Below are 24,426 nucleotides of genomic sequence, written 5' to 3'. Positions count from 1 at the left end.
ATTCTTCAAGAAAGAATATGAGTTTCATAAACTCCAGATCGCATCTAGCCAAAACATCTCGAACTGGAACATCAGATTGTGTTCCTCAAACCCGAAGGGAATCGTATAGCTCAGATTTGACTCCTCCTCAGCACAAGACCAAATAATGTGATCTGCGTTCTGTTAACCTTGCGCACACAGGGTGTTCGGTTCCTTAGTGCAAATATTTTACGGGGTGATTGAAGATCATATTTGATAAACAAAAATTGTCAACATGATCAAATCTCTGTTTTGGTCTATGTTTGCCATAAATTGGCTATAACTAAAAAAATATGCTACTTAGTACAAAATTATTGGATAGCCTAAAAAAATTCATACTGAATAGTGTCCTTTCTACTTCAAGTAAGCTGCATTTAGTTATATTTTAAGAGATAAGCATATCTAAAATTTGTTTTACACGTGGTTTCCCTTATTGTTTCAAAAGATACGTAATAAAGTGTATTGTTTTATCTAAACAAAAGACGCCTCTCAGAGCGCTCTACAACTCCCTTTTTGACACCAACTTTCTATCTTGTTTAGTTTTGATGCAATTTTGTTCTAAACACATCATGTTGGGTATAAAACACGAATTCAACCCCATTATGTGTCATATCTTTATATGTGTTATTAATAACATGTTATAAATAAGTTATAATTAAGATCCATTCATGTTCGCTTATGTTTCTAAAATTGACATATGAAAACATGTTGTATAGAAGGCTAGCAAGTTTTCACCAAATACCCTCAGTTTTATGTGGGTTATAAACAGGTTATTGAGAGTTGCAATACCGAATGTTGACTTTAAGATAAAAAGTGCCTGTCAGATGGATTGAATACTTCAAAAACAACAATACAACGGGCTTAAAACAAGATTTTTTCAAAGCAATTATTATATAACTTATTTACAACTGAGATTTCTTTTATGAACGATGTTGCAAAAACTAAAATGTAGTTTTTTTTCGTTCAAAGCCAAAATCACGTTCATGAAAATGTGTTCATTGCATTCTACTTGCCTACCGGAACACAGTGAACACATTTTCATCGACCGAATTTCGGTTTTGAACGGAAAAAAACTGCTTTTGAATATCCAAAACATATTGACGTCCGCTTTTCCTTAAGAGACTTTAAGACAGTCAGCATTTGTGCTAATGATACTGACATTTTGCAACACTGATCCTCAAGCAAAAGCTATTTAGTTTAATTGTTAGTTTATTTTTTTTTTAAAATGAGAAAAATTAAAGCTATTTCTGATTTAAATAATTGGTCAATCCCCCTCATTCTGTCGAAATAAAAAAAAAAAAAACAACGCCAAACAGGAAATTATAAATTATCTGTCTGTTTTAGCTTCAAGCTTCCCACACCAGACGACAAACTACACTGTCCTTCACCCTCACCTACAATCTATTGTTTAGCACTAAACTTGCTGCTCCACAGGAACACTTATTCATACAAACACACACACACACACACACACACACACACACTTACCCGAGCTGAAATAGCAGAACCGAAGAAACCGGCTCGAACGAAAACAATTTTCCAATTTTTCCGACTGCCGTTTGCACTTTCCACTTGCAGCGCACTGCTATTATTATTCCACTTCTTTATTTTTCGCACACCTCCTCACTGCCCTTCGCGTTCAAGCGAAACAACAAAAAAAAAATCCCCTCTATTGTGCCACGGAACGGATTTCTGCCGATTATAATTTCTTCCTACGTAGTGCAGCACTATTTCCGGTTGTACATTTTCATATTTTTTTTCCCTTTCCACATAAACTCACTCGTTTTTCTTCCTCTTTGTCGGGCGTCACTTCACATTCAACCGTGCAATTCGGAGCAATTTCACTCACCGGCATGACGGCACTCGGCCTGCTATTTCTTCCTTCTTTTGCATTCGAAATTCGCAAAACTGTCTGCGCTTTTCACCCGCAGTAGGCCGTCACACGTGCTGGGTGTCCCCCTTCGTTGTTGCACCCGAAGCGCCACCGGCCGAAAGTTGTTGGCCTAGGTCCTGGCACTCGCGGGCAAATCCTTCGAACTCGAATTCCTCGATCGCGCGGAACGACACACGCCGAAACAGAACATACGTTATCTCGCTTGGAGAACGTATTTTTCCCTACTGATACCAGTGGCGGTCCTCACCGTCCGTCTAGTCGAGCGGGTCTTCGAACGTGAATCGACCACCGAGCGCCGACCGACCGACCGACCAACTCGTCGTACCTAGTCGAAGCGCGATAAAACTCACCGAACGATGGGGCTAACGGGGGTGGTGGCGGTGGAAGAAGACACGGTTGCGCATCGTGTGACCAAAAAAGCACTGCCTGATTCTGCTGCTGGATGAATGTGGTGGGTTCTCAGAAAAAAAAGAAGCCAAACTGAGTGCAATCAGAGAGAGGGAGAGTGAGATACCTTATCGGATAATCACACTCGAAAAATCAAATCAGCAAGCGACGACGGTAGCAGCTCGGGAAAGATAACAAACAGGTAGGCAGGCAGGCGCTCGTGAGTGAGCAACATGTCGAACAAGAACACGACAGAGAATGTGGGGAGCGTGAGATATGGGAACTCGATGGGATTGGGATTGGGTCGTCGGTTGGGTGGTCGGGAGTGCTTTGAGAAAGAGAGACGAAGAGCAAGAGCACACCTGATGGTGAGATTAGATATAATAAGGTGGCACGGGGGATGACCAGTGTTGCCACATTTTATCCAATTTGAATCTGTATTTTCACCGTAAAAATATGTTTAATCTGCATATATCTGGCTGTCAAACATCAGTAAGAGATCTGTATACAGGAAACCCCTGTAGAGGGGTCAAGTATTAATCCAAGATATTTCACTTGGTTTGACCAGGAAATTGGAACTCCGTTCATAGTGACTATGTGACTACTACTTGGTTTCAAAAACGAAGCTCTAGGCTTGTGTGGAAATATTATAAGTTGAGTTTTGGAAGCGCTGGGAGAAATCTTCCATTTTTGTAAATAAGAAGAGAAAGTATCTAAACTTTTCTGAAGTATGCTGCAAATAACACGAAGACTTCTTCCTTTAGCGGAAATGCCTGTGTCATCAGCGAACAAAGATTTGTGGCAACCCTGAGGCAAATCAGGGAGGTCCGAAGTGAAAATGTTATACAATATAGGCCCAAGAATGCTACCCTGAGGAACTCCTGCTCTAACTGGTAGTCGATTAGATTTGGAATTTTGATAATTTACCTGCAGCTTGCAGTCATAACTGCATTTTAAACCTATCAGACTGAATCCATTACAATGTTCTACCGGGGATAATTCTTTAAAGGCATGAATACATCTTATACAAAATAGTTTAAGCTCATTCATATTATTACAGATAAGAAGATAAATTTTTGTCAAGCTCAACGACATCCAACAGTATTTTGCAGCCCTCTGTTTGATGAATACAGTTAATTTTACTTGTTTTTCCGTTGCACATTTATTTTTCACTTAAACTGTTTTATTAATATCTTTATATGTATTTCAGGTACAGATCTGTGATGAACTTTTTCATGTGCAATAAAACTATGCCTCAATTTAGTGCGTAATTTGTTTACTTCAGTATAACCCTTAAATGCATGATTTTTTATTTTGTGGTGATTTTTTTTTCTTGTAGTATATATTGCTCTTACTATTAAAATGTTGTTTCACCATGTTTAAAGACCAACGTAGGTATGTTGCCAAATGGCAACACTATGCATTTAAGGGATAAAACAGCATTTTATCATTTTATATTTTCCCAGATTTAATTGATTTGGGTTTCGGTACCGTCGAAGAAGACCTGCTCGTTTCGAAGTCTTTTGTGTTTGATAGAAAATAGCTTGTCTGCTCTGCTAGATCTGAAGAATCAGCTGTGCCTAGTCCATTTGAAAGCATTGATTGATCAGTAACTGTTATTTCAATTACTTCTCCGTTTTCACCAACTTGAAAATAAAGATTGGGATCCAATTCAAGCACTTCTTCCTGAGATGCATACTCCTCAGGATAATACTCGCTAGACTCTGGAACGATCGAAATATCACCTCCATTTTCACCAAGTTGGAAACATAGATTGGGATCCAATTCAAGAACTTCTTCCAGATAAAAACACCCCGTTGAATAATATTTACCACGTTCTTGGACCATGGAAGTTTTTCGTCCGTTTTCTTCGTTGGAAGAATTCATGGACAAGACTTGCTGATTATCCGCGCTTCTATTTATTTCAATGACGATGCACGAACTATTAGGATCATGGTCCAGCTGATAAAGTTGCTCCATCCCAAATTTTTGTTAGACTGAATTAAAGCGTAATCCACCGTAGCTATTTCAGTCTCTATCGGTTCGTTGAGTGATTCCGTATTATTTTGAGCTTCAATATGTTCCATTCCAGTCAGTTTTTCATGACTAGATCGTTTATCTATTCGTTGTTTCACACCAGTATCGTCATGAGCATTGAAATTGATCAGTTCAATCTTGTCTTGTTTTTCTATCAGCCCCTGAGCAGCAGCGAAATCATCGCCTGAGAGTAAATTTTCGACAAACGGGCAAATGCCAGTAGCACGGAATCCACTCAATGCATTTTTCACTGTCGCAGCTCCTACAAAAGCCTCTTGCACCAAACTTGCCACATTTTGAACGCTAACAGCCTTGCCCGGATTCTGCTTCATAAAATTGTCGATTGCTTGAGAATAGTACTTCTTCAACGGACCCATCACTGCAACATCCAACGGCTGTAGCCTATGCGAAGTGTGTGGTGGTATTGACATAATTTTGACATAGTTCTCACTTGCACGCTCCAGGTAGCTGATATTTTTGGTATGGCTTGTGTGGCCATCCAGGATCAATAATGCCGGACGTGCTGAAGAAGGTTTTACGTGCTGCAGGAAGTATTCAAACCACAATGAACAGGTGTTGGAGTTGCTCCATCCGCTGGGATGACACAGAAACAGAGAGTTTTCTGGGGTACGAAGGTGCCTGATCCGGACATAGCCATAATTACTGTCGTGTTTGTACCTCTCTCACCTGATGAAATTCCGGCAATCTGACGTTGACCTCTTTTGGCAAACACTTTCCAGGACTTATTTTGAACCTAAAAAAAAAAAATAAACTTTACTACCACAAGCACAGAAGCAATCGCAGTAACCATACTGTGCTAAAACCTGTTTCATCAACATTCCAAATTTGCCCCGGGGAATAATTGCACTCGGTGTACATCCTTCGAAGGAGCTGATAGAAAGATTTTACAGCCTCCTCATTGAAACCTTTTATCCGAGCTAAGGATGTGTTTTCAGCCTTCCGCAGAGTGAGTTCCGGATGTCTTGCTAGAAATGATCGTAGCCAATCTGCTCCAGCTAATCCTTGCTCCCGTTTGAACGGTTGTTTGATTTTCAGTTTTTCTGCCGTCTGATGAGCTAGTCCTCTGATATCCTTGTGTGTTAGGCCAAATCCGGAATTCGCCATCCGGATGATGTGTTTCACAAGATCTTTTTCTTGTTTTGAAGTGAAAACAGTCTTGAAGTTGCCCATCGGACAAAGCTCCAGTCGGCCAATTTTTGCTTGCTTATCCAGATATCGAAGCAAGCTTGTCTTCGTCCACGATTGCCGTGTAGTTTTCCGCATATATTTTTTTCCCATTTTTAGATTTTTGTTCTACGATTCTACAAGTTAAAATCCTAAACTGAAGACTGAAAAAAAAACAACCCGAATCAAATGTCAACACAAAATCACGGTGGGCTAAAAAGTCATGTTCTATTGCAGAATAAATTATGCCTCAAAAAATAAATAGAAACAGTATGAAGTATGCTTGTCGGTTACTTTTTGCAGATACATTTGGAATGCTTTGACTGATTATCATAAAAAACTATTATAACTACATTTGTTTTGAGGAACAGCTCCAAACAATAAATTTACTGTAATTTTATTGCATTGCAAACCCGATCAATCCCACTTTGTGAGCAATGTTGACAAAGCAAAGATATTTTTGCATTTCCGGAGAACTTTGAGATTTGGGCGTAATGGCTTTTGTAAACAAACACTTCATTGGTCGATTTTTCGCGAATAAAAGCTCAATTTTGTGAATAAAGTATACCAAATGATAGAGGAATCATTCATATTCCTGATTGTGTTATTAGTTTGCGAGATTGAGCTTTTAATCGGTGATTGACGTGTTTGTTTACAAAAGCAATTACGCTCTAATCTCGAAGTTCTCCGGATTTAGCATTGTCTATTCGTCGGTGAAACTGGAAAAGGGCGTGAGCGGTGCTAAACGTTTAATTAGAGTACATAGTTATTTCTGAAGTTTATGTGTAGTAAAATATAATTTCAACGATTAATTTTATCTTGTAAGAACTAGCAGTTCTAGCAGCGTTTAAACTTAAAAAGGTTAGGTTACCTTTATTGGCGAGACTTTCAGCCAGAGGCTGGTTCATCTCTTTTCAACATAAAAGAAACAACAGCTATTGATTATGATACGCCTTTATCAGATGATTTTCCCGAAATTATATTTTAAAATGGCGTGCTCCACAGTGCGTTCTGCCCAATATTAGTTTTGAACAGTTTTGGTTAAATGTTTGGAAAATGTGTGTAGTTACTGTAATTTTAGGATGTTATCTTAAAATTTAGTTGTGTACGGTACAGGTGGAGTATGTTTTTCACAAACCATGGATATAAACGAATGATATATGCTTTTTAAAATACCACGATTGTTTACATTTGAGGCACAGTCATAGATATTTCTTTAGTTTTGATCATATTTTATTGTATTTGGTTCATTTTTTGTATTACAACTGTCAATTACTCTGATTTATGTGCAAATTAAGGGAGCATTCGTCATTTAATGCAGCAGTTACGAAGATTTAGACTAATTTATTGTTTGGGTCATTTTACCTCACTGGTGCGTTTTGAACTGCTCTCCCCTATAGCTAATTCTTGATTATTTTCTAACCGATTGAGCTGATTTTTTGTAGGTAACTATGACAATCAGGAATCCACATTGTCGGGGGGTAAACGGGGGCGTGAATAAGGAATATCTCATTTGTTTCAATATATAAAGCTATACTGTCTTCGCCAGGGATGTTTTACTGGGTTAGACCAACAAGCCTGTGTCATTCAAGTCAGGTTTAACTGCGAGCTACGCCGCTAGAGGCGCTCCACTTTCATATTACTTATGACGGGCACTATACTATATGGAATTTGGGTGCAACATAGAATATCTCGTAACCCTGGCCATATATAAAGTTGCTGTCTCGAGCAAAGTGTGGACCTCCCTTAGCTCAGTCGGTAAAGGCACAGCTACAAAGCAAGACCATGCTAGAGGTGGCTGGGTTCGATTCCCGGTCCGGTCTAGGAATTTTTCGGGTTGGAAAATTTCTCGACTTCCCTGGGCATAGAGTATGATTGTACATGCCACACAATTATACTAATGCAAAAATGGTACAGGCATCGAAAGATCTTAATAAATACCTGTGGAAGTGCATCTAGAACACTAAGTTGAGAGCACGCAAAAAGCTAATATGTCATACGCAATAAGCTTGAAAAGCGAGGAAGAAGAAGAAGAAGTCTCGAGCAAAGTTGTTCAGGTGACCAAATCCTTTCAGATGGCCATATCAATACAGAACTCTGACACTACGTGGCGCTGCGATGTGCACGTGACCTTCTTGTATAAGCTGTATCTCGAGATCGTGGTCATATAGAAGGTTACTGTCTTCAGCAAAGGTGTTCTGGAAACCATGTACTTTCGAATGGTGGTCATATTAGTTCAGAACTCTCTCTCTCTCACTACGTGGCGCTAGTGTGCGCATGTACTTCTTGTACATTCTGTATCTCGAGATCCTGGACATATAGAAGGTTACTGTCTTAAACAAAGTTATTCAGATGATCACGGTCTTCCCGATGGTGTTCATATTAGTTCAAAACTCTCTCACTACGTGGCACTAGTGTACATGCAAACTTCCTGAATATGCTATGTCTCAAAAGCCTGCTCATATAGGACGTTGTTTTGCAATGTGAGTATTTCAGACACTCTGATTCAGGTTTTCCCCCTCTTGCTCGGCTTGTGGTGCAGTCGTCAAACTTGCTTCATTTTGTTGCTCATCGTTGGATTCAACTTCCAAATCGTAAGGTACAACTGTCAGCGGCACTTCCGGTTGCTTCTTCTTAGTAAACGGAAAGGAAAATTCATCGAATTTAACGTCTCTTGAGATAAATAGCTGTCTAGTTTTCGCATCTCATAAGCGGTAGCCGTAAGGATCATACCTTATCATCACTGCAGCTCTGATCTTGGGGTCTAGGTTCTTTCTCTGTTGCGATGCTATCCATGCAAAAGCCTTGCTAGCCGGCGCCGGTGGTGTAGTGGTAAGCGTGACTGCTTTCTAACACCCCGATGGGTCTGGGTTCAATCCCAGCAATCCCAGTCGGTGGGATTTTTCTGAGGCATAAAAATCTCTGGTCACGTCTTCCTTCGGAAGGGAAGTAAATCCGTTGGTCCCGGCCCATGTGTGTTGTTGAATGGGTACGATATCCTACGCAGGTGTGGAAGCTGCCTTCCTGCACATTCGATTGCCCTCAATGGATGGCAATCGATGTCCGTCGGTGATTGGCACTAGATTGCGGAACAGAGACCGACGTTAAATAAAGGAAAGTAGCAAAAGCCTGGCATCCGAAAACTCTAAGTTTTACCAGATCGGGTTTTTCCTGGACTCTTGTTGACTTAGTAAACTGCAGCAAACACCGCTTCATCCCACATGGATTTTGGGGTCTTTGACTCCACCACCATCGTACGAATCTTCTCTATTAACATTTCAGCTACCACATTTTGTTGTATCGCGTCTGTTCGTTGGAACAATATTCACGGCCTTGGTCAACGGTCAACTTCGACACAGCGTGGCCCGACGCTGCTGTCACCATCGCCTGGTAACAGCGGAACTTCTCGAAGACTTCGGACTTTTTCTTCATTAGGTAAACGACTGCAAAATGTGTCAAATCATCTACAAACGAGACGATGTACCGTGATCCATCCCAGGCAACAGGCGTGATCAGATCGCAAACATCAGAATGCATCCTTCCCAATCGTCGGCTAGCACGTGTTCGGGTTCCGTTGAATTGTTCACGGTACTGCCTCCTGAAGAGACATGCATCGCAAAATTTCAGTTCTTCTTCTTCTTCTTCTTCTTCTTCTTCTTCTTCTTCACATTTCAAGCTTATTGCATATCGCATATTAGCTTATTGCATATTAGCTTATTGCGTGCTCTCAAATTTGTAACCGTTTGTTACAAAACATGTTAGATTTTTAATTTGTGCATGGTTGTTAAATGTACCGTCACGTCTCTTAAAGTTATTTGGTGTTGGATTAGTAGGGCTAGTAGTCGTTGTAAAAAAATGTTAATTTGTTAGTAGTTAGTTAATTGTTTTTAAATTTGAAAATTATATAAAACCGTACAACAGTACAGTGGGTATGAGTATTCTACCAGCGGGTACAACAACATTCGGGCGAAACTATGAATTCAAAATGGGTGGAAAATAACGTCTCACGAGAAGAGCAATGGGATGGGAAAAGCGCGAAGGAAAACCGCCATTTCTCAATCAGTATCTGGCGTTCGTGTGCTTCGGACCGTTAAAACCAAGTGTTCTCAAAGTAATAAAAGTGAGTGGTGAATCGCGGGAATACCTATCTGTTCAATCAGGTAATACGGCTTGGCTAATTAAATACGGATAGGTAACATTAATCGAATGACCGTAGACTAGTACGATAATTAATTAAAATAAACCCCGTTGCCCTCACAGGACCTTTTTGTGGTACCATTCGGTACAGCGCCATTTTGTGAACCAACCGACTAAGTCGGTCAGGAAGCACACGAGTCGGATTATTGGTCCTTAGTGGCTATTAATCCTAACAGTAAAGGACATCATTTCGATTTGGCATTGCAAGGTCAAAATTGCCGCATTCCTCGGGCCAAGGCGGCTCTAAACGCAAAAGAGGACCCCTCTCAGCAGAGTCACTCCGGCCTTGCCTGAACTCTGGTGATTCTCGTCAACGAGGGTAGACGCCAGGAGACCGCAGATCGCCATCGAGTTAAGTCGATCTGTTGTTCCAACATCACCACCCTGTCCAGGCTTGATTCGCCCGACGTCAAGCTCGTCGTACGTAGGATCATCGGCGAGCGCTCGCACATCGGCAGAGTAGTCTTCGGCAGAGCAGAATCAACGGCAGCAGTTCAGTACCCGTACGTCAAACCCCCAAAAACCCACTGTACATCCATAAAATTCAATAGAACTATTAGAAATCCAATCCACACCTGCTATAGCTTTTATTAATAAATAATAGTATACACCCTTTGATTACTGTGTCACTTAAACTTTCCATAGCTTTTCGTCAGGTGACAGTACTACACGTTAGGATCGCGAAGCCCCTCCAGATTACCCAGTAGTAAGCCGACCTTGAGACACAGCTCGAGAGGTTTCTTGCTACTGAGCGTTTTTACCGGAATACTCCTAGATGCACTTCCACAGTTATTAATTGAGAGTTTTCGATGCCTGTACCATTTTTGCATTGGTATAATTGTGTGGCAAGTCCAATCATGCTTCTATGTCCATGGAAGTCGAGAAATTTTCCAACCCGAAAAAATTCCTAGACCGGACCAGGAATTGAACCCAGCCACCTCCAGCATGGTCTTGCTTTGTAGCTGCGCCTTTACCGACTAAGGAAGGCCCTCAGTTCACCATATATTTGAAATACGTGTTTTGCTTGACCAGTACGTCCAGATTGCTCTTACTAATGTGGCCCAATTGACTATGCCAGAGATTGACGTCTTGAGTTTCACATAGGTTCGCAGAAGCGTTGGAATAGAAGATTTCCAGCTTGTAGAAGTCACTTTTCAATGGGCAGATGGCTATCACCGAGTTTTCATGCTTCATTTAAACAACATTCGGTCCGAAACTCACCGCTACGTCAGCTTTGGCCGTCCACTTGACCGATAACAAATTTTCACGCAGATCCGGCACGAACAGAACATTTGAAGTTTGACTCCGCAAATCGTTCCTTGATGCCAAGCAGTCATTGATTGATCGTCCTTGGTTGTTTGAGCTTCTCCCGTGACTCAAAAACTTTCTTGTCATTCTCCAAGTGATGACTACCCTAATAAAAAATAACCATAAACGAACGATAACCCAAATCATTGAACTATTCCACAAATGGTTTGGATGATACCCAGAACACGTCGTTAAGCAAATAAACCATACAATTTTTATTAGGGTAGCCCCGGAATCTAGCTTGAACGTAACTTTGCTGTGGCTGGCATCCGCAGACTTATTCTTACCCATCATGAATGCAGCAGCTTTGTTCTCTGCTACCCGACAATCCTTGGCCCTTCTTGTGGTACCTATGGCATTTTCCCATCAATGTCTTAGATTTCTGTTTGAATCCAGCGAAGGCAGCAGGTTTTTTCTTTACCAGTATCCATCATCCGGTAGGTCATCAAACGTTCACATGTCTCCTTCCTCAAGCTTCGCACCAGCAGACTTGAGTTGCCGAATGAGCACATCAAAGATCTTGAGATGTTCCTTGATCGACGTTCCTTCCATCATCTTGAGTCTTACCAGCTGCTTCCGAACAAGAGTTTTCGAGGATACTAACTTCTTTGCGTAGAAGTTCTTCAACACGGTCCAGAGTTTCTTGGCGTGGATCAGGTCCAAAAGGTCGTCGTGAATTAACGAAATTATTACATTCGATGCCTTGCTGTAAATTTTGTGGAACTTTTCCAGTTCAGCTGCAGCCGTTGGTGCGTTCTTGGTCATCGCATCCAGTAGCTTGACACACTTCAAGTACTTCTCCACGCGGAACTTACAATTTTCAAATTCACTCCCTTAAAACGTAATTATTCCGTGGACAGTTTCCTTCCGTGAGTGACCCAAAACTCTTGAGAGTCAATAAATAGCTGTGGTTTGGGAACGGGAACAATCGATATATTGGACTGATCTTGTGGAGTGTTACAAATTGGAATGACGTCGACTTGTTACTTGAAATCAATAGCGTTGCTGTCAGTTCCGAGTCTTTACCTGCAGAGTCACTTGGTTTGAAGAATTTACAGTCGTTCGGCAAACTGTTCGTAGGTATTTTATTAATGCAATAAGCCCTTTAGCCCAGACCTTATATAAAGAACATTGTGTGTGGCTGGCTGTTGGCCGCAGATGAAAAGACGTGTTGAATCCAATTTTAAAACCTTTGTTATGCGAAATGATCCCCAGTAACAATTTTGGTTTTATAAGGGTTCTGTAGATCATGATTTAGACTTGTATAGCATTCCGATAAATTTACCGATGTGTATTGCCTGAAATCACTGTACTGTTGCTTAGTGCGCTCCACCTTGGAGTACGGTGCTGATGTTTGGAATCTTTTTTTATCAAAACGGAGCATAGTGGAACAGGACAGAATGCCGTGGATACGTCTATTAACGTCTCTTTAAACTGTTCCCCTACAAGAGGAGAATTTAGTTCATTCGAGACGGGGACGAATGCCGTGGTTTCCCTCCTGGACTGCGGGAAAAAATTAACTTCTACATCACGAAGGGTGTACGGTCCACCACACGGAAGGATACAAATTTATGGTTCCGGCGTTGAACCATAACAAGGCGGTTCAGACCATGCTGGACGAAGCACAGGTGGAATACTTCTCTCACGACATCGAGGCTGTTAAGCCGCTCAAGGTGGTCCTACGAGGACTATACGGCATGAACACAAGCGTCCTCTTAGAAGAGCTAGTGGCTAATGGACTGAAGCCCGTCCAAATTCAGAAGATGGTCCGCCACAACAAGGCCAATTATCGATTGTTCTAAAAACAAGGTCTAAACCTGTTTGTACTTATTTACTTACCAATACTTACCCTTCACTCGAAGCTCTGTAGAAATTAAGAAAAGAAGAGACGAACATTCCTAGTTGAGCCATATACGTTGACGGAGCCTAAATACAACGGATATAAAAAAGTAATTATATTAGAGTGAATCAATGATACCGAAAAACCCCAGTTGAAGATAATATAAGTGGCGACGAGGCGAGAGAAGGCTCGAAGATCGATAAAGTACATTTCAAGCGAGAACAACCGACACGATTTTTTAGAGGAACGGTTTGGAATTGGAACGGACGAGAGATAATAAAAAGAGTGCGGCGATTGTACGCCGGCAGGCGGCTAAAAAAAAAATCATTCCGATTTGACTGCCGTGGGAGACACGTTGTGCTCCGGCATTAATAGTTTGAGTGAGCTTGCAGAACAAACAGACATCATCGTACGTACCAGTGGTCAGTGTTGCGACAACCACTGGGTCGTCACCGGGCGATTGTGCGACCGGGCGCTCCCTCGACTTGGTCGAGTGACGTATCGTAACAGGAATGACAACCGTTGAAATCGAATACTGTAATCAGAAGTGTTTTTTTCTAAGAACCACGTTAACACAAAGTGAAATTCATCTGCTTGTGGAATTATTTAATATTGATATAAACCTAATTGACTTTATTTACTACTAGAATAGTGGTCTGGATTAGTAAAATCTAAATATTATAAATTCGTAAGTCATTTGTATTATTACATTCAGAATTGATCTAATAAGTTTCCTAACCTAGATTCACCCCTACCTAAATCTAAAGTTGAAAATAAGATAATTGGAATCTAAATTTGTTATTCTAATACTGAAATGTAAGTACATTTGATACCTATATATCGATATAATTAAAACCTAAATAAAATTGCAGCTTTGAAGCTGTAAGTAACAGCTAGCAGAATTTCAGTGTTTTGTTTCCAAACTATCGCAACAGTCAGTATATCAAGAGTAACAATTTGAATTTATTGCGGACGTTGGAAGTGAACCTGACAAGTAGCACAACGCAGTTATTGTGGTCCGACAAGCGTGAGTCGTAAGACGATAATTATTATCAGCAAACATTACTATTTTGTAACAAGTGGAGTAAGTCGACAGCAACTAGTCTTTGGAAACCGCGAGTAACTTTATTTTTATTATAGCAGAGTTAGTGAATTGATATCATCATGTCTACTCCTGCGTCATCTACGCAAATGGTGCAAGCTACATCAACTATGATTGGATCAATCGATGTGTATCATGTAGGGAAGTCGTTTAGCAATTGGGTTGAACGATTTGAAATCTTGTGTGTATTACATAGTGTAGCTATTGACATGAAAAGATCTTGGTTTATTTCTTTGAGTGGGGAGGAAGTTTTTGATGAAATCAACCTTTTGTTTCCTAAGAAAGACGTTAATGAGCTGAGTTATGATGATATAATAAAGAAGCGAAAGGCTCGTTTTGATGAAACGGAGCCAGCCTTGATGTATAGGTACAAGTTCTACAATCGCTCTCAAGGTCATTCAGAGAGTTCAGAGAATTTCGTTCTAGCAGTAAAACTTCTTGCAGAAACTTGTAATTTCAGAGATTTTAAAGATGAAGCTATAGATGAAGATGAAGACTATAGACTATAGACTGTTCCAGGATGTCCTTGCCTTCGCTTACAGTATAGAATTGTGGTCCGGGAAGCTTTTTGTAATCTAGTTTCACGTACGTTTCGTCGTCCATTATTATACACCCAAAATTTCGACACAATAACGAATCGTAGAGTTTGCGGGCCCGTGGTTTCACGGACGCGGCCTGTTTTGGGTTCCTTTTGGGTTTTTTTCTGCTTCCGGTATGTTTTTAGCCCAAGTCCTTCTTTGGTACGCATGACGTTACTCGACGAGGTCCCTAGGTTTTTCGCAACATCCCGAACGGAAGTCGCTGGTTTTCGTTTGTAGGCATCCCTGATATTTTTATCGATATCTGGACTTACAGGACCGGATTTCCGGCCACTCTTCGGCGCATCTTCAAACGTACACTGTTCTCTATATTTTTAATCGCAGTTCGTACCGCTCCGACGCTTACACCCTCTTCCTTGGCCAATTTTCTCAAGGAGAGTCCGCTCACAGTGCACCATTTGTGCACGATACTTTTTCGTACTCACAGTGCACCATTTGTGCACGATACTCCGTTTCGCATTTTGACAGGAAACACAAAACTGAGCACTTTTTTGATGCTATGTCATTCAGAAATGAGCAAACAAAAGGACGCAGCCAAAATATGTTGAAATATTTCATTATATTCAAAGCGACCATTAAAATAAGGTGTGGTTATACTTTCTGGAACAGTCTATATTAGGCAAAAGTTGATTCTCGGATTGCGCGATAAAGTTTCGCAACAAAAGCTACTTATGGAAGATGATATAGCTTTAGAAGTAGTCGAAAAGACAATAATTAGTAATGAACTAGCTGGAAAAAAAGCGAAAGAAATGATCGAGCAAAATGATTCGGAAGTTTTATTAATAAAACATAGGCTGGGTAGGAAACACGAGGACACCCGTGAGAAGCATTATGAACAAGGTGGAAGATTTTGATCTCGTAGCATAAGTAGTGAACGTAGCAATTGCAGAGAGACTAAACTAAAGCGTGACACAAAACAGTGGGGTTCCCATAACAATGCAGTGTGCAATTTATGTAGAAGACGAGGACACAAAAAAAAACACGGTTAAATTATTATTATTATTATTATTATTATTTAATTTTATTCATCGGACTATTGTCTACATGAAACAACCTTAAAGCTAAAACAATTCAAGTGTTTCTAATACGTGCCAAAAAGCGAGATGAAGATTCCCCAAATTCGAATAATTCTTCGACAGCCGTAAACGTACGCATCATAGTTGTTAGTGGTTCGTTGTAACCGAACGCCGTTCGATGGTACCGCGGTTGGAGAAGGGTACCACTTCGTAATGTTCTCGGTGGTACTCGGATATCCAACAGCGAGAGAAGACTCGAGCAGTCGACCTCACCATTCAATAGCTTGGCAACAAAAACTGCTTGCTGATTTTTCCGTCGGCATTCCAGAGTATCCAAGCTCAGCAGATTGCAGCGATCAAAATACGGCGGGAGATTTTGCGGATCACGCCATGGTAGATTACGTAATGCTATCAGGATAAACTTGCGCTGAACACTTTCGATCCTCAAGCTCCAAGTCAACTGATGAGGAAACCAGACCAAGGAAGCATTTTCCAGGATTGGTCGCACAAGTGAGCAATAGAGAGCTTTCAGGTAGTGTGGCTCAATGAAGTCCTTCGATATTTTCGACACAAAACCTAGCTGGCGATTCGCCTTTGTGATCAGAGCAGAGCGGTGGAGGTTGAACGTCAACTTATGGTCAAGTAGAACACCAAGATCGCTGAACTGGTCGGTTCTTTGAAGAACCACACCGTTGATGGCATAGTCGAAAACAATCGGCTGCCTGATGCGGTAATACGACATTACATTCGACGACATAAATTCGTTGAACAGGAGCCAGAAGCTCAACCGGTAGTAGTAGTAGATACATTCAACAGGATGAATTTACAAGATACTAGGGGAAACGCTCCTATAGTTGCGGTACGTTAGAAGCGTTAGGTTCCTATAGTTGTGCATGGAGACTCAATACACAACTATAGGAACCTAACGCTTCTAACGTACCGCAACTATAGGAGCGTTTACCTTAGTGAGGAATCGGATTTTAACTGCATGAACATTAGAGCGAACGTTAAAAATGATGCATGTCTAGTGGAAGCTTTGGTGAATGATAAGAAGTTGATCATGGAGATAGATACAGGTTCTGCTGTGACAGTTATTAGCAAAATTGTATACACGAAGTTATTCAACTCAATTCCTATTTTCATAAGAAGCTCATAGTAGTCGATGGAACAAAATTAGACGTAGTTGGGCAGATAGTAGCAGAAATCTTTCTCAATGGACGCAGATGTGCAGGTAAATGTTTAGTGCTGAAGACCTACAGCGATTTCAGACCACTGTTGGGAAGAGATTTGATGACTATGTTTTATCCGAACTGCTTTCTTGAACCGGAAAATATAAAAAAAACATGCTAATCGACAATGAGCACGAAGAAGCTATAGGTATGATTAAAAATAAATATTCCAAAGTATTTTACAATGATTTATCTAATCCTATTTCAGGATTTGAAGCTGATTTAGTTTTTACATCAGATCAGCCGATATTTCGAAAACCTTATCAAGTACCTTATAAAATTAAAGAAAAATTTCTAGAACATTTGGATGGTTTGGAGAAGCAAGGTATTATCACGCCAATTAAAGCAAGCAAGTGGGCGGCACCGGTGATAGCGATTCTAAAAAAAATTGCAAAGTGTCACTAAACAAAGTACTTTTGCCTAACACTTATCCTTTTCCGCTTGCTCAGGATATTTTTGCTTCGTTAGCAGGTAGTAAAGTATTCTGTTCTTTGGATTTGACAGGGGCCTACACCCAGTTAGAATTGTCCAAACGTTCGAGAAAATACGTTGTTATAAATACGGAAAAAGGTTTATATACATATAATCGCCTCCCACAAGGTGCGTCTTCTAGCGCTGCTGTGTTTCAACAGGTTATGGACCAAGTCCTTAAAGGCCTAGAAAATATTAGCTGTTACTTGGACGATGAACTTATTGCAGCAAAATCTTTTCGGGAATGTTTGGAAAAGGTGGAACAAGTACTTTCAAGACTCGCCGCTGCAAGCATACGTGTTAATTTTACTAAATATAAATGTTTCGTTAACTCGTTACACTACCTAGGACACTAAGTCACAAGTGAAGGTTTACTTCCCTCTCCTGAAAAACTTTCAACAATTAAGGATGCTTAGGTACCACAAAATGTTACTGAACTTAAAGCATACCTTGGATTGGTAAATTATTACAACAAATTTGTGCCTAATTTGAGTTCAAAACTTAAATGTTTGTATGCCTTTCTAAAGAAAAATGCACAGTTTAAATGGACTAATGATTGCGATGAAGCGTTTGAAGAGAGTAACTTGCTTACATTTTACGATCCAAAAAAACCTCTGGTCGTAGTGACAGATGCATCTTCCTATGGATTGGGAGGTGTACTTGCTCAGATTGAACACAACACAGAAAAACCGGTATGCTTCACATCTTTCTCACTTAATGATGCACAAAAGCGATACCCAATATTGCATCTAGAGGCCCTCGCGCTTGTTTGCGTAGTTAAAAAAATTCACAAATTTTTATTTGGGCAGAAATTTAAAGTATACCCCGATCATAAACCTCTGTTAGGAATATTTGGAAAAGTAGGAATGCATTCAATTTACGTAACGAGATTACAGTGCTATATAATGGAACTTTCCATTTACAATTTTGAAACTGAATACCATCCTGCTGCTAAAATGGGAAATGCTGATTTTTGCAGTCGATTTCCGTTGGATCAAAAAGTACCAGCTTACTTAGATCAAAATGCCATCAAAAGTTTAAACTTTTCTAATGATTTTCCGCTTGATTATCTGTTAATTTCAAGAGAAACTAAATTGGATACGTCTCTATAAAAATTGATTGATTTTGTAACTTTGAGTTGGCTTAAGAACGTACTGAATATTTAAAAAAAAACTATTTTGCACAAAAAGATAATTTGGAAGTAGTGGCTGGAGTGCTGCTTATGGAAGATAAGGTAGTTATCCCACAAAAATTGAAAAAAGGTATTTTGAAACTTTTGCATGCTAACCATGGTGGCATGGTAAAAATGAAAAAGCTGGCAAGAAGAGTTGTATACTGGCAGGGTATATAGACATAGACACATATGTTAAACGTTGTGAATCTTGTGCAAAAATGGAAGTTGTACCTAAACAAAAGTTGTTGGGGTCTTGGATTCCGACTACACGACCTTTTAGTAGATTTCCCCCTTACGAGGAACGCTGTTTGATGATTTACCTGGAACCTCTTGTTTGTGTTGCAAAATAAGGTTGATTGTCCAATTATACTTGCCTGCCTTGTGAGTCACTGCGACGAAGATTCTCTGCCGTTTTTCCTGGAGATCCAATCACTAGGATAGTGTTTTTGTGACTTTGTGATTCACATCACCATCATTGGGGTTTCGAGACTGTTGATGTGAACATAAATAAATAAAGCTTGCCATGTTACTTGGAATAACAAAGGTAAAACTGGGAAATCGTTGTATCTCTATAACCAAACGTCGGACCGGTTTGAAATTTTTGGGGGTGAGCCGTTGTTTAGAAAAAAAAACCTTGAACTACAATATGTCTCTGGTATACGGTAGTGTGAGCTAGGCAAAACGGGGAATTCGTTGTATCTCTTTAACCAAACATCACATTGATGTGATTTGTCATGTAGAAGTTAAGGCAGGCCTTCTACTGTGAGAATTTGACACCGGTGGGAGACACCATCGATTTTAAAAAATCATCCAAAAAAATATTCACTCCATTACATTTCCGAAACCGAAAGCCAGATGGAAACAACATTCAATAGCGATCTATGCGCCGACGAGGGTCCGCAATGAACAGGGCCCTAGAGGTGTCTCTTCTAGTTCGGAGAGGCTCCAGATCAATCAGCTGGCAACGACTTTCATAGCTGGACAGATGAAATGGGTCTCTCCAAGGCAGCTTCCGCCGAGCGAATCGAAGAAAACGGCGTTGAACGGACTCAACTCTCTCAGCACCATTGTTGTAGTTTGGACTCCAGACCACAGAACAATATTCCAGAATGGATTGCACCAAGGAACAGTACAGTAACTTCAAACAGTAGATATCGGAGAAATTCTTTGCTATCCTGAAGATAAATCCCAATGTCCTAGACGCCTTGTCGACAACGTACGAGGTGTGCTGCTTGTACGTAAGTTGAGAATCTAGAATAACACCCAGATCTTTCACATGGTTCACACGGTCGATTACAGTGCCGATAAGTTTGTATTCAAATGTGATTGGTTCTTTCTTCCGTGTAAAAGTGATCACTGAACACTTAGTGGGGTTAACCACCATTCGGTTCAAATTACACCAGCTGGCAAAGGCTTCGAACTGACGTTGAAGGAAGTGACAGCCATCAATCGAGCGGATTCGTAGGTAGATTTTAAGATCGTCTGCATACGATAGTTGTGGGCCTTCGATGACCAAGTTCACGTCATTGAAGTAGAGTAAGAAAATCAAAGGTCCCAGGTGACTTCCTTGAGGTATTCCTGACGTAGCTAGATAGATATTGGACCGGTTGTCACCAATGGCAACCATCAGTTGCCGATCAGTGAGATATGAACGAAACCATCGCAAGAGGTTGCCGCTGACCCCAAGTCTATGCAACTTGGCAATCGCGATGGCATGGTTTAGCTTATCGAAGGCAGCTGACAAGTCGGTGTATATGACGTCTGTTTGAGTCCTCTCTGCCATGCTTTCCGTAAGATACGATGTCAAACACAGCCGTGTTGATCACCACTTAGATACTGCTTACAATGAGAGAGTAGGGGCTCCATGATAACTAACTCGAATAACTTCGAAACTGCACTCAACGACGTAATTCCACGAAAATTGTCCACATCCCGTTTGCTGCCCTTTTTGTGGATAGGAAACATATGTGCGAATTTCCAACAAGATGGAAATGTACCACTCGAGATGGACAATCGAAATAGGTGAAGCATGGGCATCAGCAAGCTGGCGATATGCTTTTCCAGGAATACGGATGGAACGCCATCGGGTCCTGGATTTGAAGGACGACTTGAGTTGTGATGCGGCAGTGGAAATCATCTCGACGTTGACATCCATCGCACCCAGTGTTTGACCGTACAGTGGAACATTACTAACTGCTAGGGTAACGTGTTCGTCAGTTAATCTCTCATTCGTGAAAACACTGGCGAACTTCTCAGAAAACAAGCGACAGATCTGCTGAGGAGTGGAAGCAACTGCTCCATTCAACACCATTGAATTCCAGAATGACTTCGGGTGCGACTTGAGTTTCCTCTGAATCCTTCGTTGATATCGCGAATAGCATCGACGGCTAACTCGCTTGAACTCATAATTGAGCCTAACGTAGTGACGTTTCAGCGAAAGCGTACGATACTTAGTGAATTTTCTTAATGCGGCTCTCTTGGTCGACTTCAACCTACGCAGTTCACTCATCTGCCAGGGAGGATGAGAAATTTTACGGAGAACTCTTTTCGGAACGTGTCTGTCAATGACATAAGCCAAGACATGTGAAAATGTTTGCGCAGCGGTTTCAACATTATCGGAATCGAGGATTCTCTCCCAATCTATACTAGATAGCACGTTGACGATAATACGGTGATCGGCTTTCCGGAAATCGTATGACACGTTCGTGGGAATGTCGTCTCAGATCCGATCGTACCAAGGGAGGGTGATGATGTACTTGCTTTACTAGTGGAGAAGGTGCCGTGGAGATGAAAGGAGCGGTGTCCTGAACGCTAACGAAGCAGAGGTCCAGGCTACGGTTGTTTTCGTTGACTACGTGGTTTATTTGAGATAGTATTGCTGTACTATAGCTGTTTCTTCGGGAATTCAGGGGTCGAAAATAAAATCCGGTGGACTGTAATTTTTCGGATTGGGTTTGAACTTCCGTACTTCACGACGGTCTTTATTTAAGTGAAAATTAAACTCTTGCTCCTACCTTCTCTGCGCTAACCGGAATTGCATGTTGCAAGAAAAAATCAAGCTATCTAACTGTCAAAACAATCAGGGGGATAAGTCTTCACTACACGGTAAACTTTAGTTAGGCAAAATATATTTCACACTCAATTTTTGGGTAAACATTCTCCCCCCGGAGCCGGATGGCTCAACACCTCATCACCTGCTCGTTCGAAGTTCTCGTCATCAATCGGTAGCACAGCTATTTTTGTCGTTGCTCGTTTATAAGTGCCACTACTAGTTCGCACGGTCACCACGCGAACAATGACGTCCTTGCCAGGGTGCGTTCCAACTATTCGCCCCAGCCTCCATGTCTGCGGTGGCAGATTATCTTCCTTCAGTACCACCAACAATCCGTCGCGTAGCAATGTAGGATTTTTGAACCACTTCCCAAGCCTCTGTAGTCCTGTCACGTATTCAGCAGACCATCTACGCCAAAACGCTTGCTTCCTACGTTGAATCAGTTGGTATCGGGATAACGTCGACTCCTTCAGGTCACCATAGAACGGCTCCGCGATCGCTGTTAACTCACGTCCAACTAGAAAATGCCCTGGACTCAAGGCTTGGTAGTCCATAGGATCATCGCTCTGCGGAACTATTGGGCGCGAATTGAGAATTGCTTCTATCTGATGCAACAAAGTACACATCTCCTCGTACGTCAAATGCGATTCATTCAGCACTTTGTTCAAATGGTTCTTCACGGATTTGACTCCGGCTTCCCAAAGCCCTCCTTGGTGCGGCGCTCGCGGTGGAATAAATTTTCAGGTAATACCACGGGACTGACAGAACTCCGCCACCTTGTTCTCCAATGCTTGCGACATCAACAAATTTTTCAACTCTGTTAACTGTCGCTCAGCCCCTATAAAGTTCGTGCCGTTATCTGATCGCATCTCGGCTACGTTTCCTCTTCGACTCACAAAAAGATGCAACGCTCCTAGGAACCCATCCGTCGACAGAGATCTCACCAGCTCCAGGTGGATCGGCTTACTACACATACACACGAAAACGCACACAAAGACCTTTCTCGGAGCTCTGAACCGGCCCTCCTTCAGAAGAAATGGACCAGCATAATCAACTCCAGTCCGCGAAAAGGGGTCAGCGGCGGCGGTAACACGTACACTTGGCAAATCTCCCATATACTGTACAACATCCTTCGGCTTCATGCGGAAACATTTCACACACCTCCTCAACACGCGATTGATAGTGCGTCACGCATTCACTGACCAAAACTGTTGTCGAACCTTCGCAAGCAATCCGTTCAATCCGATATGTAATTGTTCTCGGTGGATCGTCTCAATCACCAAATCAGTGAAATGGTTCTTTTCCGGTAGAATCATAGGATGCTTCTGGTCCATCGACAAGTCGGAATGCCTAATTCGACCTCCGACTCTAAGCAATCTTTCATGCTTGTCAAAGATGGGGTTCAGGTTTCGAAGTTTTCCTTTCACCGGTTTGTCCCGTTTGATATCCTTAATCTCCTCCTCGTAGATCACTTGTTGAACGATCTTAACCATTGCCAACAACGAATCACGATGATCATCACTAGTCAATTTGCCCTTTCTTCGCTCAACGCCCGACCGTTTCACACTGCAGTTGTGAATAAATCGAGTCACATACCCAAATACTCTCTGCATCCTACGATAATCACTACAGCTCTGAATCACATCATATAGTCGACTGTATTGTGCCACTACGGCTACTGTGGCCTCAGCGAAAACACTAGTCACATAATCGTCATTGTCTTCTTCCTCGGAATACTGTGTCTCAACCTCTTCCTCCACGGTTTGCAAGAACACAGGACCGTTCCACCATAGTTCACTTTTCATTAGTTCCATTGGTTGAACACCCCTGGACACGAGGTCCGCAGGATTGTCTTTCGTACCAACGTGCATCCATTCGGTGTCTGGGGTAAGTTCCAGAATCTTCACAACTCGATAACGCACAAACACCGGCAAACAAGAGTTCAGTTTCTTCAACCAACACAACACTATTTTCGAATCGGACCTAGAACTACACGTTGAACGTCTAGTTCTAAGGCTTCACGCACTGTTTTCAATTGTTCTGCCAACAAAACTGCTGCACACAATTCCAATCTCGGGATTGTCATCTCCGATGGTGAAGCTTCTTCTTTTCCCACTCGATCTAACTCCTTCAACGGTGCAACTCTCGATTTTCCGCAGATCAGTTTCACACCAACCACTCCATCGGCGTTCACGCTCCGCAGATATATACAGCATCCGTAGGCTCGTTGAGACGCATCCGAGAATCCATGCAACTCAAATGCCACCGGGTGATCCACCGCAACACATCTCGGAATCTTCATGTTATTAATTTCACTTAATTCTGCTCTCAACTTACTCCAGACTTCAAGTTATTCGCTGGGAATCGCATCATCCCGATCAAGCTTCTTTCGCCATAGCTGCTGCATCACCAACTTAGCCAACACCACCAGGATCGAATAATTTCGCTATCTCACTCAACACTTGACGCTTCGTCGGAACTCCTGAAGTGATCGCCATCTTCGTGACACGGAAAAGAAACTCGTCACTCACCGGATCCCACAAGAGCCCGAGCGTCTTTATCACTCAATTCACGTCGATATCCTCAAAGCAAAGCTGTTTTTCACGGTTTTCGGCTGGTGTCCCTTCTAAAAGCTTCGGATTATTCGCACACCACTTGTGCAGCTTGAAACCTCCTCTTTCTAGCAACTTCTGAAGATCTTCACGAAGTTTCTTCGCCTCTTGCATTGTGTTTGCACCCACAAGCGCATCATCAACGTAAAAGCACTTAAGTACAACAGCGCTCGCTTCCGGAAAACTGTCTCGTTCGTCATGGGCCAGTTGAATTAATGACCTCGTCGCTAAGAATCCAGCAGGTCCTATCCCATACGTTACCCGTAGCAATTCCAGATCCAGATGATATTTAGTGTGGGTACCAT

General features: G+C 41.6%; 1 protein-coding gene and 2 pseudogenes across 1 annotated transcript in view; 2 read left to right on the top strand and 1 right to left on the bottom strand.

Annotated features, from left to right (window-relative positions):
- LOC135698615 (5-hydroxytryptamine receptor 1-like) overlaps positions 1 to 2,128 on the bottom strand; it is a 314,209-nt gene extending 312,081 nt beyond the window's left edge. The window contains exon 1 of the mRNA XM_065218672.1: positions 1,507 to 2,128. The gene's annotated coding sequence lies outside the window, so the exon portion shown is untranslated. The remainder of the gene's footprint in view (positions 1 to 1,506) is intronic.
- Positions 1 to 2,241, top strand: part of LOC135698596 (uncharacterized) — a 40,572-nt pseudogene extending 38,331 nt beyond the window's left edge.
- Positions 2,242 to 16,643: 14,402 nt separating this feature from the next.
- On the top strand, positions 16,644 to 17,217 carry LOC135698595 (uncharacterized protein K02A2.6-like; annotated as a pseudogene).
- The last annotated feature ends 7,209 nt before the right edge of the window (positions 17,218 to 24,426 follow it).

This window comes from Ochlerotatus camptorhynchus, unplaced genomic scaffold, assembly GCF_037179485.1.
Source record: "Ochlerotatus camptorhynchus isolate MF236.1 unplaced genomic scaffold, CSIRO-AGI_Acam_v1.1 ptg000091l, whole genome shotgun sequence".
Taxonomy (NCBI): Eukaryota; Metazoa; Arthropoda; class Insecta; order Diptera; family Culicidae; genus Ochlerotatus; species Ochlerotatus camptorhynchus.
This window is presented reverse-complemented; position numbering and strand designations above follow the sequence as displayed.